This window comes from Cyprinus carpio, chromosome A23, assembly GCF_018340385.1.
Source record: "Cyprinus carpio isolate SPL01 chromosome A23, ASM1834038v1, whole genome shotgun sequence".
NCBI classification, from domain to species: domain Eukaryota; kingdom Metazoa; phylum Chordata; class Actinopteri; order Cypriniformes; family Cyprinidae; genus Cyprinus; species Cyprinus carpio.
In genome coordinates this window covers 9,366,642-9,383,539 of record NC_056594.1, presented here as the reverse complement: position 1 = coordinate 9,383,539, position 16,898 = coordinate 9,366,642, and the positions used below count along the sequence as shown (strand labels likewise).

The 16,898-nt window shown below is 35.5% G+C and overlaps 2 pseudogenes; both read left to right on the top strand.

The window, feature by feature from the left end:
- Positions 1 to 2,603: 2,603 nt before the first annotated feature.
- Positions 2,604 to 4,724, top strand: LOC122135215 (annotated as a pseudogene).
- Positions 4,725 to 7,363: 2,639 nt separating this feature from the next.
- On the top strand, positions 7,364 to 9,454 carry LOC122135214 (annotated as a pseudogene).
- The last annotated feature ends 7,444 nt before the right edge of the window (positions 9,455 to 16,898 follow it).

Here is a 16,898-nt window from a genome sequence, read left to right as displayed (position 1 = left end):
TAAATCTGTTTGTGTGTTTCATTCAGAATGTCCTGTTTGTCCCCCTGTGAACAAGTTTTCTGAAAATTTTATACTCATAAGCTAAAGGCAAATTTGTTATAATGGGCCCCCACACCCACAATATATCCCTTATCTGCTTAAATGGTAAAAATAATATTAATATAAATATAATTCTTTTTTGATAATTTTTTTGTCAGGAGCAGTGGAGCTTACTCAAGATGAATGTTTTTGTTGCGAATCAGACAGCGGCATAGAAAGAATTTAAAAAACTAGGTTTTGTTTTAAAAAATGTAAATGTGGGAAAAACTTTGAACTGCTGTTTGAATTGTGGAATATAAGGAAGTGGAATAACAATGACAAAATCTGGTTTGGAGGAGCCAGTAGACTCATGGAAAGAAAACAAAGAGGCTCCAACAGACGCAGCAAGCTTGGGCCTCTGGTGACCTGAACTTGATGGGGGGCCCAAGGTATTTTGTTGACTCCGGCCTGTTACCCTCTCTCGTCTGACCCATGCTTTCAAGTTTGAGTGATCTGTATACTGTTTTCCCATCCAAAACAAGGCACAACTAATATAACTTTAAAAAAGGTGGAATTGGAAAATTCAAAGACATTCAAAAATGCAAAAAAAAGAAAAAATAAAGAAAAAGCAAAGAAAAAAAGCGCAAAGAAAAACTTTGAATGTTGGCTAGACAAAATCTTGTTTGTTTGATTTTGATTTGAAAATCTTGTGTTTAAACAGCTTGTTTTGGAATTGTGAAGGTTTTGCAAACAGAGAGAAACAATAGGTCTCTGTTAGTTCACATGATAATCATTTACACTTCCTTCTCAGCGAAGAAATCCTTTCCTTTTTCTCCAAAAACTTTTTTTTTTGTTTCAAGCCATAGATAGAGTGGAAATGAGAGTCAGAAACTTGGATTTATAAAGGGCGGCATAGACGTTAACTGATAACCTGTTTCCTATATAAAAGTGTGAGAAATGTCCAGAAGAACATTTGTTCTCTCCCCTCCTATACAGGAATGGGCATGGAAGTGTTGCTTCGCTCCCCCTGGCTGGGGAAGCTGCCATTGGCAGGGGTGCCATTCAGTCAATAGTGGGGGTGCACCATGCCAAGAGGACATATGTTCTGCAGTTTTACCCAGAATGGCACGGCAAAACGAAAGGAACCACTCACTGGATGACATATTCTCTGGCAATCTACAAAACAAATATAGTGAGGCACAGAGAACAGGACTCCTATTAATGCTTTATAGTAGGTGGAAATTTTGTTTAGTGAGTTGAGGCGGGTCTTTGCGCAAAATTTTGGCTGATTTGTCTTTTTAAATTTCTACAGAGAAAGAGGGTCGCCGAGGCCTATTTTTTGACTGGAGCATTAGTACATTTAGTATTAGGAATGCTGTACTTTCTGTGCTGCCCTCATCCTTTTTTTGGTTTGGAGTTTGAAGGGAGGCAGGGTTTTGGGTAGGGTCCCAAAATGGGGAGCTTAACGAGTTTAGAATGCTAATCATCCTTGTTTTGTTTTGTGGTACCACATGCTGCTTTCAAGCAGCTCTAATTTGGTACATCGCAGTAAAGGTTTGAAAAAAACAACACATACATCCAAATTACAACTGCCTTCTGGCAAAAACAAAAATACCTTTGTGGGTTTTGTATTTAAATAAGCAAATACTTAAGAGTTATAATGATTGCATTCGTTAGGTTTTGGGCGCGTGATTAATATGTTTTTCTGGCGTGTTTATTATGTTTGGCAAAAAAAAAAACAATTCTTTTTTTTATAACCCTAAAACTGAATGCACGTAATGTGTAGCTTTTTATTTCTTAAAAAAATCATGTTAGAAGACGTATCCCATGGGCCAGATAGTGGGAGTGAAAATCCCACTGTCAATACAAGATCTCTGGCCAAAAAAAAATGGAATGCAACTCTTGATAGGGAAATAATCTTTGTGACACTTTTTGTTTCACTGGTTCAATTCAAGGTGGTCCAAAACATTACCACTTACAAAAAATGCAACATCGTTATCACCCCAAACTATCAAAATGCATGCAAGGTCCCAACAAAATTGATTTTATGAACGATTTTGTGCAACTTTTTTTTTGGCCAAGCAGTGTATTTGGCCAGTTGAACTTAATTGCAGTGACTTCAAGACTATTATAATGATTTGAACATGTTCTACTTCTCATTTTAGCCCCTCCTGAGTAAACTGGTGACCGCATAATTGTTCCACTATCTAAAAAACTGGGGAATGAAAGATGGTGGTGAGGGGGGTGACCACACAACACTTCCATATTTGTGCTTTTATTTGGCTTCCTATTTGCTTCACGTTCTGGCCTTCCGGTAAGACATTTTTCTGTTTAAAAATTATGAGTAATATTTTGATGGTTGTTAAACATTAAAATACCAAAATGGAGCATGTCTGTATTGCCCTTGAAAGATGCAAAAGGGGTGTGTATGATAGTTTTGATATTAGTCACAGAGTGGATTTAAATTAAAGAATTTAAAAATATGGATTTTATAAAGTATGACAGTTGCATTATGATAAGAATATTTTGTTTTCAGATGGCTCAGGGGAATTTTCGCCCTCTTCTGTACTCTTCATGCAGCGGATATGGGAGCATATTTCCCCAGGCATATTGTTCTCATATTACTGGTGAGGAATGCAATTTTTTTAAAGAGTATTGTAAAGAAGTACTACAAGGAACTTATTTCTCCCTGATCTACTAATCTGTAATAAAAAAAAAACTTTCATAGGTGTAACCTTATGTAGCCAGGTTCTCTCAGTATATTAAATAATAAATTATATTTTTAAATAAAAAAAAAATTTTAAATTTTTCTTTTTTTTTTCTTTTTTTTTGTATTAATTTAATTTTCTTTTCTTTTTTTTCTTTTTTTGTATTAATTTAATTACATTCAGAAAATTTTATGTTACAAATTCCTTTTTAAAATATATACCTTTCATTTTTTTCAATTATGTAGAATTATATTGTTAGTTACAGACAATGTAATCTTTTTTCTTCTACAGACATCAGCTACCAGTATCCATCCCAATGTGGCAGACACTACTGGTCAAAAAAGGCAAGAAAACCACCATATTCATCGGCCTATCAGTGAGCACCACCACTCTTTATTTCTAATTAGATTATTCATGGCTGCAACAGAAAGGAAATAGGAATTCTAATAAACAATTACATTATATTTGTTTGTGAGTACGACCATTCAGCATGCTATTAGTTTTTTTTATTTTTTTTTATTTTTTAAACTGGAATAGTTTCCACTTTTTCATCCCTTTCTCCTCTTCTCTGCAGGTTTATATCCCATCTCTAATTGTGATATCCCTAGTGAGAAATAATTTACCCGTCTTCATTATTATGTCCATGTTATCTGGCACAAGTCTGGCAGCCCTCTATCTACTCCCTTGGTAATGTAACTCTCATGTAATCTCTCCTTTTACTGTTAAACCCCTCGCTCCCCAACCAAACACACATTCACACCCAGTGTTTTCCCCTCTTGCATTATTATAAGGTTATGCTAACCCAGATGGTGGTCAGCTGGGAATTAGTTGTATGATATGTTCATCATTATAATGTTTGGTTGATTCAGAATGACATCATACTGAAATTCGATTGCAACAGAAACTGAGACTCATCAGACCAGGCAGCAACCTTTTTCCAATTTTCTATTGTCCAATTTTGGTGTGCTTGTGCAAGTCTTAGCCTTAGTTTGGCCTGCCACTTTTTTTAGGTTTTTGATGTTTTGTGTATATGAGATGTTTTTTTGTGTATATTTTTTTTGTAAAGTGGTTATTTTAGTTACTGTTACTATTACTATATTCAAGGAAAATTTCACCACAGAAAGTAGCAGTTTCTGAAAACTTCTGATCTAAAAAACAACCAGTGCCACATTCAGTCCTCGGTTGAAACTTCAGCAGATCATACTGACAAGGTCTATATAGCTATATGCATTGAGTTGCTGCCATGTGATTGGCTGATTAGATGTATGCTTTAATAAGCAGTTGAACAGGTGTGCCTAAAAGGTGGTCAGTGAGTTATATATATTTGAATATGTATATGAAACGTCATACTGTATAATCAGGTTTTTTTATTTATTTATTTTAGGTCAATGTTGCCAGATGTAGTGGATGACTTTCAAAGTCAAGAACCCATCATGCCAGGATCTAGAACCATTGTTCTACTCCTGCTACGTTTTCTTCAACAAATTTGGAGGAGGCATGTCTGTTGGAATCTCTACTTTGGTGCTACAGTAGAGCTTCCTCCAATTAAATTTTTTTATAGTTGGTAATACAGGTGTTGAATCCAAAAACAATTCAGCACCGAAGGAGAATAAATGGCAGTTGAATGGAAAGGGATGATGGGCATGCCAGCATTCATTCATTTTCAAACATCTGTGCACCATATCCTTTTTTTTTGAAACCCCATGAACCTACAGGTTCTGTGATTCATTCATTGTGAAAGCTTCATGTGATGTTCTTCTTCCCTAACTCTTCAGCTTTGCAGGATACAAGTCTGGTGCTTGTAAACACAATCCAGAGGTCATATACTCACTGCGGGTGCTCTTTGCTCCAGTGCCAATCTGCCTGCTGCTCATTGGCATGGTGATTTTTCGCTTCTATCCCATCAATGAAGAGAGACGGAGGAAAATCCAGGATGCATTAAGGAAAGCAGGGTATGTGTTTCTTTCTGTTTACTTAGAAGGAGACGGAAGGTCCTGATTAACCTGAAGGCGTTTATTCAGCTAAGACATGTGACATTAATGCTTTCTATAAGAATTTAAAAAGTGACACGAATGGGACAAGAAGCAATGCTCACATAAAAAGAGCATGCTGTGTTTTTTTTCTTGTCAGTCACCACAACTTCCTTTAAACACAGAAGCAACTTCTTATACACTGAAAAACCAAGATTTGTTTACTTCAGTGGAAATTAAAGCATATGGATGTTCAGTGATGTCTTCATGTTCTTACACTGTGTTTTAGTTTTGCACTAAGGTGCTTGACAAGTTACAATAGCTTTAATAACTGTGCCATCATTGTGTGTATTATCTCTTGACGTAAACAGGACAGAGACCGACGGCTTGAAAGGAGAAGAAAGAGCTGAGTCTATGAAGTAATCAGTGGCTTTCACTACTTTTGTAACACTGCAGAACTGTTGATCATGAACATGCTTTGTTTTCATCTCAGTGTAAAGGCTTTTTCATTGTGCATTGTGAATATTTTTCCATGCTGCTTCAGGGGACCTCAACCCCATTTAGGAGACTCATTAATCATACACACTTATTTCAGGTTAGGGAGGATCTCTACTAATGAGCTGAATTAGATGAAAAAAAAGAGACATTCAAAACGTGCCGTGCAAATGGGGGCCCCTTATGACTAGAATTGAGAAACATTAGTGCACTTAAAGATTGCAGTGTGCAATTTCCACACCATATAAAGACAAACAGATACTGCTGCCTCAAACCCATATTAGGCCAGTGTTGCTTTGTGAAAAAGTGTTTATATCAACCACTGAATAAACCAACCAAATGGTTTACTGATAACTGTCTCTGCATATTACAGTTTTTTTTTAATTGCTAACTAAAAAGTTGTAGGGTATTTGAGGCACATATAGTGAAAGCATTTATTCATATAGTGAATCTTCAGGCCAAGTCTGCAGAACTGCATGCACATTATCTGTTCTTGTGTTTAATTAACAAAAAACTGCTATTTAAACCCCAAACTTAATTACTGATTACACCACAAAATGATCATGACACACATAATGTAAATCTACTAGGGCTGTTTAAACTGATTAATCACGATTAATCACATACAAAAATAAAAGTTTGTGATTACATAATGTATGAGTGTGTAAGATATATATGTAATATATATTTATATATAATTACCTTTAAATCATATCTAAATATGAATATACATGTAAATATTTCTTAATTTTATTGTTTTTTTTGTTGTTTTTATATACATATAAATATACACGGTACACACATACATTACAAAAAGAAAAACTTTTATTTTTGAAGTGATTAATCGCAATTTAATTGGTTTGACAGCCCCGAAATATATCTAATTTTGATCACTTAGGAGTTTTGAGCAACAAATACATTTTTCACCCTTGGATTTCTGTTTACAGTACTTTGTAAATATAGGAATATGCATACAAGTCATCTTTATTTTTATAATGCTTTATACAATACAGCAGTAACAAATTCTGCTGTAAATTATCATTAAAAAACTCAAGTCAGCGTTGATTCAGTTCAGTTCAGTTCAAGAGCTGTCAGGCTCATCAGTGCCCCCCACCGTGCATCCACACTGTATATACGGGTTGTAATTTTTGTACATACATGTACATGTGAGTGCTATGACAAACTCCTGTGCGCTCCACTGCACACTGAACATGTGTATATATCATTTTATGTTTGTGTGTACATTTTACTATGCATTTTTTTGTTGTTATTTTTTTTTACGCTTTTTTTTTAAGTAAAATAGTTTTGAAAGAAGTGATTTTGCTTTTGCAAGAGATGCCGTAATGGTTTGCATTTTGTGTGCATGTTTTTTTGTGTAGAGTTTAGAGAAAAGGAGCCATAGTTTCAAAAACTAGAAGCAATTTTAAAAAAAGTGTAAGCTGTCGGAAAAATATATACAAACACTCTAGTCTGAATGTTTGTGACGGCACTTTTATTCCACAATGGTAATGACGATAATGATGTAAAAGTGTATAAAAATAAAAACATCAATGAGCAAATATGTGCATGTGCATGGTCTTTTGTTGCGCACGGCGCCCCCCCTTGTGGGCCGATAGTCCGATTAATAACGTGTTTGGTGACTTGACGTGCATGTAGAGGACCCTGCTGGGATTATACAGAACTTACTATTTCATGTAAATTAATGGATACACTGAAAAAAAAAACTATATATGCTACTTTTATTCGTGCTTTTTGCAGGAGGTGAATGTTTGGGGGGGGAGTGGGACAAGATTACAGACTATTTCTGCGGGTGTGAGACTGAAAAAAAAAAAAAAAACCCACGCAGGTCTCTAGTTTCATGGAGGGGGCGTGTGGATATCACCCACTCCAGTCACCCACATTACAACAAACTACAGATGAAATGAGAGTGTTGAGAGGCATGTTATGTAACAGGTACTTCACAATGAGCTGGAGGCTGAGGGAATTTCATCGGTCTTTTTTGTACTTTAAACAATAGTATAAAAAAAACGTCTTTATTTGCGGTTTTTTTAAAACAACAGGCTTAATTGTATTTTTCACTCACGGGCATACTAACAAAGGGGACGGGTCACATTTGTCATTGGCAGGATTTTATATTAAGTTAGTGCGCTGCTATTGGAACCCTCTCCCAGTTTTCTCGCCACGGTCACGTGACCCGACAGCATAGCTCTTCTCTGCCTGCAAACAGCTGTGAGCGAGACAGAGCGCAGGAGGGCTCTTCAGAAACATGGGAGTAGAGATCGAAGACCATAACCCCGGAGATGGTAAAATCACCCAAATGCAGCTTCTGTTATGCACAAAGTAGAATTTTTATTTGTCAATCTGCGAGTGTTTAACAGCATTATTTCTGCCTCCTGCTCCCCGTTTCTCCTCGCGCTGCTTTTACAGGGAGGACTTTCCCCAAAAAAGAGGACAGACATGTGTGGTTGCATGTCTTTATGTAGGTGAGGTTGAATTTCAGATTTTCTTTTGGTGGTGTACGTGACCGTATTTTTTGTGACCGTATATGGATTTTTTATATATGGGGAATTTATAATAAATAACTGACTTAATTTAGAGAAAAAGAAATGTTAGTGCATCTTTCCAAACAGACGTGCAATCCGACGTTGAGTATTTAAAAATTGCATAACCTATATCTGAAGAGTGCCAGTGCTGTAAAGATACAGTAAAGTATACAAAGGAAGACAAAAGCTATTATGCATTAATAGTTGTGTGTTGTTTGCACGCATGCAGACATGATCCTCACCTGACGGCTGAGACTGAACAGATTTTATAGACGCTCGGGTGATTCAGTCTTTGTTTGACAGCGTCAAACTGTCTGGAGTGAGTCGACCCCTGGGATGTGTGATTGCCCTTTAATCGTTCAAACTAAACCAAGAAACCCTTTATTCTGACAAGTAGCTTATTTGATGATTAAATAGGTAACTGATAATCGAACTTTGGAAAGTTTATCACACAGTTATGAATTAAAAGTTGACAAACGATGCCTACCATCTTGCAAACACTGCTTGTAGCCTACTTTATGCAAGCATTGATATTAATATTTCAAACATTGTGACAAAAGAGCCATTTAGAAATTTTTTGAATTTTTCTGCATCTTTGAATTCTTTATTATATTTGATGCATTCTGCCCCCCCCCCACATCTCCTAAAATTGTTTACTTTTTTTAAGGATTTCTCAATGATTTTTAATTTGCCAGTTTACTAAAGCAAATAAACGTAAAATACAAACAGAAAAAGATATGATCAAAGTACAGTATATAGAAAGCAGGGGAGAAAATAAATAATGAAGAACTGTCAGAAACTGGACTTCAGGAAGGCAAAGCACTCCAAACTAATTTCCACCTTGTGCTTCAGGGCTTCAGTTTCATTATTTTCTTTATTACATGGTAAAAGAAGAGTGGGGAGATTTTCTAGATATTCTGCCTGTGGAACTTGATTTAAATTCACATGGCGTAATAGCAACAGGTCAGAAAGAGCCATTGTTGTACTGAATAAATTTTAAGGGACCTTGCCTTGCTTTGTGTTAATGAGTGGATCAGTGACTGACTTTTCCTGCTTGACTTGTGTTTATGTACGACGTTACTCTACATTTGCCGTGTTCTTGAAAGATGCATGTCTCATATCCTTCATATTTATGCTATTAACATGGGTTAGAGAGACAGGAAATTCTCCCTGATAGAACAGAACAATAATAAAAGTAGCCCGTTTTATCTGCTGCTCTAACCTCATTTCCTGTTTTTCTGCCCTTATCCCTTTCCTCTTAAATCTTCAGGCTCTCTGACAGATGGACGGAAGTTTGACTCTTCCCGTGACCGTGACAAGCCATTTAAGTTCAAGATTGGTAAACAAGGCAAACCCGGTGATCCGTGGAGGGCTGGGAGAGGAGGAAGGTATTGCACAGGTATGTGATGGTGTCTTGTCCACTCAGACTATCATGTGTAACACTTTTTTGAGTTACAATTAAGGTTTTATAATAGATGTAGTCTTAATGAAGCACTACCAAAATCAGCCTAGGACTGATATTTCAATTGAAAAAAAAAAAAAAAATTAAAAATCACATAATTCATGCTTATGTTTTGTGTGGACTTCAGATGAGTGTGGGCCAACGTGCAAAGCTGACCTGTTCACCTGATATTATGCCTACGGTAATAAAGGCCATCCTGGGATTATTCCCCCAAATGCGACCCTCATCTTCGATGTGGACTTCTCAGTCTGGGAGTGATTTAATGCTCTTCACTGCCTTTTGTTTATTTTTCATTACTTTATTAATGTTTCAAGTGTCAACATTTTTAGTCTTAACATTAGAAACCTGATTAAATCAATTTTCTCTTTCTGCCAGGCCATATTAATATAAAAACTGTTAGTCATTCTCCTCAGAACCATCTTTATTTGGCACCCCAAACCCTACAGTTTTAGGCACATTATGTAAAGATATGTGCTTTATTTTATCAAGAGTTCCCCAACATTTCATCTTTTGCTTTGGTCACATTTCATCAGAAATAATTATTTATTATTTTTCCAATATTTTACCTGTTTAATTGAGACAATATCACCAATCACCAAAAACCTTGCAATGTCCTTCTCTAATCCTGAAACTGAACCCTTGAATTGCAAACCCTTTAGACTTCGCTTTCTCTTGTGACTTTTTCTTACACTGGTGATTGTTGTGTGGCTTGAGACTTAAGTACAATTTTGTTAAAGAATCGGCGACCTTATCCCTGAATAGTAATCATCCAAAAAAAGAGAACATATATTTATCTTAAAGATGTTATGCTTGGGATAAGAAAATGTGCAGATTTATTGCATTGTTGCATTTTAGATTGAAATAAATTAATCAATTAAAATGTAATTATTTTTAACATTATAGAAAGTTTGTCATTTCCAGTCAGAATTGTTGGGTTTGAACAAGTCTGCTGATTTTAAATTAGTACAAAGAAGCATATTCTTGATTCAATCCTTGTGCTTTATTGTGTGTTTGACTCCTGCTAGACTACCACTAGTTTTGTATATTTACCAAAGTGACCATATCCACTGAAAAGTGCCATCATATTACCTGAAATCAAACTTTATGTTACACCAGGCTGATTAATAATATAAAATGATGACGTATGAAGTGATAGTACTCACGCTATTTCTGTCAGCTTGATGTGCGAACATTTTTGAGTATATAGTTTTTGGTTTATTGTTTGCCTCTATTTTATTAACTGGCAACTATTTGCGGAAATGTTTTAAATGTGTTTATTTTGTTCTGTGTTTGATTAGGTCGTGTAGTTGAGTAGTTGGCACATTTGGCACTGTAACAATGGTGCATGCCATTATCATTAATACTGATGCGTGTGGTTGAGTTTCATGAAATTCTGAGCATGTTATCTGCCCTCAAAATCTCACCAGAAGGGAAGAATATTCAAGTGTGACACATTGCCAGTGGCAACAGTATTTTAGAAATCAATATCCCCTCAACAGTATTACAACGGCCGTGTTTTGACATTATTCTGATGAAGTTTGAAGCAAATCGAGTAAAAAATAAGATGCTTTAGTGCTGAAGGATTTTGTGATCATGTTTCACTGTTCATTTGTCTCATCAAATCTCAAAACAATCCATTTAACTAGCTAATTTATATCTATAAAATGATGGCACTTTCTGTTCTCATGGAGTTTGGAAAATTAGTTTTCATTGATGGAAAAAGATCTGAAAAACAAATTAAGGGTTGTGGCTTCTTAGTACATTGTGACAACATATGGCATACACTACTTGCCATTCATATTTCATATTGATGCTAAATTATTTGCAGCCATTCATGGTTGTTAATGTTGACCGTTCCGCGTTTAGACAATAGATGTGATTATACTGGATGCAGATACAGTGACAGGTACTCTTTTGTATTGACGTGGAAATGACATTTTGAATTTAAAGGACATCTGCAGATGCTTAAATACTTGATGCGAGGATGCTGGCAATTTCTGTGATTACAAGTCAAGCATCAAATATATGGCTTTAATATTCCTGTAATGCACTCTTTATTTATGTATTGTCTTAAAGACAATAAAATAATTCAAATGTGCTATGAAGTGCTTTTACATGCTTTGGAAAAGTGTTGCTTTGCTTTGTGTCATTTCAGCTTAGTACCTTCACTGTTTTTATGACTATGTATGTCCAATAATAATCCATTCGGTTCTTTTATTGGTACTCTACAATATAATAAATGAAGGTTCTGAAAAGCTAGATACATCTTGAACCTTAAAATTTTATGGAAGCATATTTACAATGAGATCCAACTCAATTAATTTACAGCTTGATCTATTGATTCAGAAAATGTATTCGTTATGGAAGCTATTGTAAATCACACAAATCAGAATCAAACCAGCATGTATAGTAACTCCAATGCTAGTCATTTTATGTTGTTATTACTGAACTAAACTAACATATTGAGTAGAACGAATGATTATACTTGTATGATGTCCAGCCTGCCATCAAGAAAAAAAAAATAAAAAAAAAATAAGAGATCCCAAGTCCATTGATCTTTTACAGTATTTTACAATAAGTTTTTGGCATTGGTAACTCTGGAGATATTACATGATGAAAAAAAATGGGGGCGAGGTTTAATAATTTTGGCATATCAGAGTAACAGTTCTAACAATTTAAATTTCAAAAGAGTGTAAATAAAAACTATTAATAAATTAGCCCAGCATCCTACATGAATGAGTTTAGCAGAAGTAGTAACTGTAGTACTACAACCAAAGAAATACACCGCGCGCACGTATCTTTTTTTTTCTGACACCTTCCCCTCTGTTCTCTTGTGCACCAACCTTAAGAGAAAAGGTTCCCGTAGTACTGCGCTCGGCGTGTTTACATTTTCCTCTCACATTTTATCCACTTTCTTCAGAAGATCATGTCGTTTGAAAGCAGAAAGGTAATCAGACGGCCACACTCTCTAAGATAAATGTTGTTATTTTTATTATAGTCAGAGTGAGTGATTTATTCCGGCAGGTATTGTGGGACTCGCTGGCTAACCGAAGCTAAACTTAATCCAGGCTCCTGCCTAACACACACACAGCACACACACGAAGAACAAAGACGCGCTTGTGTTTACTTCGCCTGAGGCTCAGTTCGGTTATATTGATTGTAATTTTTTAAGGAATATTTTTGTATCGTATCACCCGGCCCATTCTTTTAAGGAGAAAGAAGTATAACTTATATTCGTGTAAAATTAGCATGATTGTGCGGTTGCTAACGGAGTTGCCGTGCCTAACGTTAGCTCGACCGCCCCTGAGCTAAATACAAAAAACACACAGTCTGCATCAGTCAGACTGCTTTTATATTGTGTTAATATTGTTTAGTTTAAGGTGACATAGTGGATAAACCCTCAGGTTAGTTTTTAAACAGTTGACAGGTGTGCTTTACAGTTCGTCTTAATAGTTATGGGTCATTTAGAGCGGAAAAAATGTTCATGGACATATCGTTATACAGTGATCAGCATTTGAATTCACATGATAATTGTCGATGTTATGTTTAACGGAAACATTCAGACTTTTTGTTTCAGGCGTTTTCCGCATTTTGACTTAATAAATGTTATTAATCCCCAGGATGTGTGTTCTGCTATGAAACCTGGTCCTGCATGTTTCTTGAGAAACAAGTTTTACTTTCGATTATCCCTGTAAATTATGTTCAGTCAATAAAATAATGGAAGGAACAGAATTATTGATGACTGAAATGGCGAAAAACATACGAACAAATAAAGGATTAAAATTTATTTTTTCATTGGATTTTTGGATAGAAGGGGTCATTCCCACATGATGACATCAGTCAGCTGTAATAATCACATTATTCCTCGGTGAACTTTTAGGTCACTCGGCAGAGACTGAGAAAGGACGTGTAGTGTTACTAAAATGTGTGATATATATTGTCCTTTATGCCAGCACAGCGTCTTCATTTTCCCAAAAGCATGTGGGATGGGATATATTCCACATGGATCCTTTGCTGGACTCAGGAAATATATTTTTGCTGTACAGACTGTGGCCATGGGTAGAGAAGAGCTGTGTTACCGGATAGAGAAAGCTGTACTCCTCAGCACCATTCCGTTTTGCCTGAACATCCCGATTGATTGCTTTGCCCTATAACCACACGATACCACCTGCTAGCCCCCCACATTGTGCATCGACGGACCGGAAGTGCTCTGCTCACCACTCTTCCCGACGGTATTTCCTCACTGCCTTTGCCCCTTAGCTTGAGTTTCGACTCCTAAAAGATTTTTTTTTATGCAATTTCAAGGATAGTCAGTTCTCGAGATCTTTTGTAACACATAGCACCCACCCAGATGTATTTTAACCAGCTTCAGGCATATTTGAAAACCTTTTTATGCTTGCTCGCATTACGCTTGCATTGTTTGTTTGCGAGGGTGTGAACATTTGATAGTTTCCACATATGGGTCATGTGAAATTTATTCAGATTTCCACCTAAAGGTTTAGAATAAATCTAGGGTTGTTTTTAGCTAAGTTTTTTTTTTATTAGTTTTTTATTTCCTTTTTATTGTTCATTTGTGTTTTCAGTTTAGTTTTATGTATCCAAAACGAAATGAGTTGTGGGCATTTATTATGATATTAATTCATTTTAGAATGTGAGGATTAGTTTCTGGTTTCGTTATTCATGGGAGATTTATGTTCTATATTCTTATTAGTATGTTTTTAAAATTGTGTGTATACCGTTTTGTTATTTTAAGTCGCGCATGGGCCATGATTGGAAATAAAAAACGCAGACTAATGTAATATCTCAAACGGTTTGTTATTGATCTAATGGTGAATTATTGATTCATCAGAAATATTTAACCCTCTGGTATTGTTCATTTGTGGGACACACTGACCGAACCGAACACCTGAAATGTAACTTTTTTATTTTCAGTCTACTAGACTATATTTTTGTTTAATAATATTTGATCTTATTTATTTTTTATTTATTCTTATATATTTGTTCTTATGTATTTTGAGAGAATTTTTGAAGGTAAAATAGTAGCAAACCTTGAGAGCTTGTTGATTTGAATTTGAGGACTTTTCATATTAATATTTGTATATGAAAGTTGACATTTATACTCTGATGTGAAAAGCTGAATCTTTTGATTTGCACATCTGCATGTACAAGTGCACAAGTGAGTTTTCCTACAGGAATATCATGAAAGAAGTAGCAGAAGTCAAAGTGCTAGGATTTGAAGTTGTGCTGCCAGATCTGAGAGGTTGTAAGTGCTGACTTTTTTTTTTTTTACAGTGAAACTGAAGTAAAGTGGAAAAGTAAATATGTCGTACACATTTGTGTCTGTCATTTTGATTATGTGAATGTCATTGTACACATTGGTAACTATTAATCTGCAACTTTGAATTTAACAAGAAAGTATTTGTTAGAATTAAAGTTTTTTTTGACAGTACATTGAAGCTTTGAAAATAACTATAAATAAACTATATATCAAAAAATGGGTGTTTTATTGATTGTTGACTGTTGTCTGTGTGGTGCAAATCAAAACATTCAGCTTTTCACATCAGAGCTGCGAATGTAAATTTCAACTTTCAAATTCGAATATTGATATGACAAGTTCTCAAAATCAGATCAACTCTTGAGTTTTGCTACTAATTTACACTTCATAGTATTTCATGTTAAATAGAGACATTGTCTTTAAAAACTGAAATTTTGAAGGCATATCTGGTGGGAGTAGCAAAAAAGGAAAAACATCTGCAATTTCATGGTTTAGCCACTAGATTCCTATAGCTCTATAAAAAGGCTTATAAATTCTTTAGTTTTTTTTTTTAGACATAAATACTTCTTTTAATTAAGTTGTGGATTTTGTATAGGCTATATTTAGACATTCTCAAAGACAACTTTTTGTAAAGGTTTAGATTTTTTTGTTTGAAATGTCAGTTATTGCTTTAATTTTACAACGTCAAACCTGAACACAGTAAGACATTTTGTTTACACAACATCAAAATTCAACAGAAATGAACAGGAATGCTTCATCAGAGGTTAATCATCTGATTTCAAACTCTTATTTGAGTCTTCTGACTCAATTTTTGCCATATTGTTACAGCTACATCAGTTTATTTGTGTGTTTAATTGTGTGTGGCTGTTTTGTACTCTTGATGTTTTAGAGTGTAACTCCTTCCTCCATGTCTGTGTTTTTTACTGCATAGTGGGCTAAATTATTGATTTTAAATGATTGAAAACATGCTTTGTCTTACAGTCACACTAGTTCATATATGTGTGTATGCTTTTTTTTGTAGTTATGTTTGCACATTTTTTTCTGCATCGTGAATGATTTGTAGACGGTACTCACAAAAAAATGATCTGTATTTTTGTATCTTTGTATTTTTTCCCCCTTCCTCGCAATGGCGACCCATTCCGACCGTGAACAACACAAGGTGACTATTTTTTACAACTATTTAGCTTTGTCCAGTCCTGCTTTTTTTTTTTTTTTTTTTTTTTGGTGGTCACATAGCGACTGGGGGCCATAAAGTCCATTCGAGTTCATACCATTCCAATGAAGTCGTGATTTTTTTTTAAATTTCAAAGCATTTTTTTTTTTTCGGTTCTAAAATGACTGAACAATACCAGAGGGTTAATTAAAATATGGTAACTTGATCATCCAGTGACACATGTCGGACTCCTCCAGTCATTTCATCCACATAAAATCTGGATTGCAAGCAGATCTTTCTCTAACTAGTCAACAACCCAGCACTACATTTTGTTCTATTTTGATCATTTTGTTTCGCTGGGATGTACATCATAATATGGAAGAATAAAATGTCACTACTACTATGACAGTGATTTTAATGAAAATAATACTGATAACAGGTGTTGACCTCAGATTACTTACAGCCTCAGTGATGAGATTCCTACATGTCCTGTATTCTGCTTGATTTATGACACACTTTGTGCCCAGTCGATTCACTTCATTTCATGCTAGTTGCTGAACTCGATACAATAGAGGGCATACTACATGTTCAAGAGAAGGTTACTTCACTGTCTCCATTAGTCCACTATTTGGAGATGCCTCTACTTTATTGGAGTGCTCTAGACAGGAAATAATGGCCCTTTAGTGCCACAGAGACATTTTTATGCAATGAGAGACAGTGTATGTGTGGAAGGAGCCTGTCAGATATATTTTTGACATCATGTTGTTTTGTGGGTGAAACGGCAGCAAATGTTTTAGTGCATGTGTTTGCTTTACATATCAGGGTCTGCGCTTGACGTCAAGAGGCAGTGTTGGTTTGCATGGGCTGTTCTGTGTGCACTGGTGTAGGAGTGAGTTTATTCATGAGGATGTGGGCGAGAGTTTTCTTTTTTTTTTTTTCTCATGTTGTGGTCATGTCTGTCAGTGAGTGTATCACATGTTTGTGCGATTTGTGAACGTGTAGGAGTCTCTGCTGAATCTGTCGTTACAGAATAAGCAGCTCCAGAGTCTCTTTAATCTGGTTGTAAACCTGTATGTTCCCTACATGCAATAGAGACTTGAATAAGTCTCCAGGCTGTTTGTTCAGTTTCAGTCACTGGCTGTGTTCCAATAATGCAGATTCTCACTAAGTAGTTCCGCTTTCTCATTTCAGTTTAATTCCTTTCCAGTGATCTCTCCCATTGTTACTTCAGGGAAGTGAGGCAATGTGCCTTTTCTATCATTTCTCAACATTTA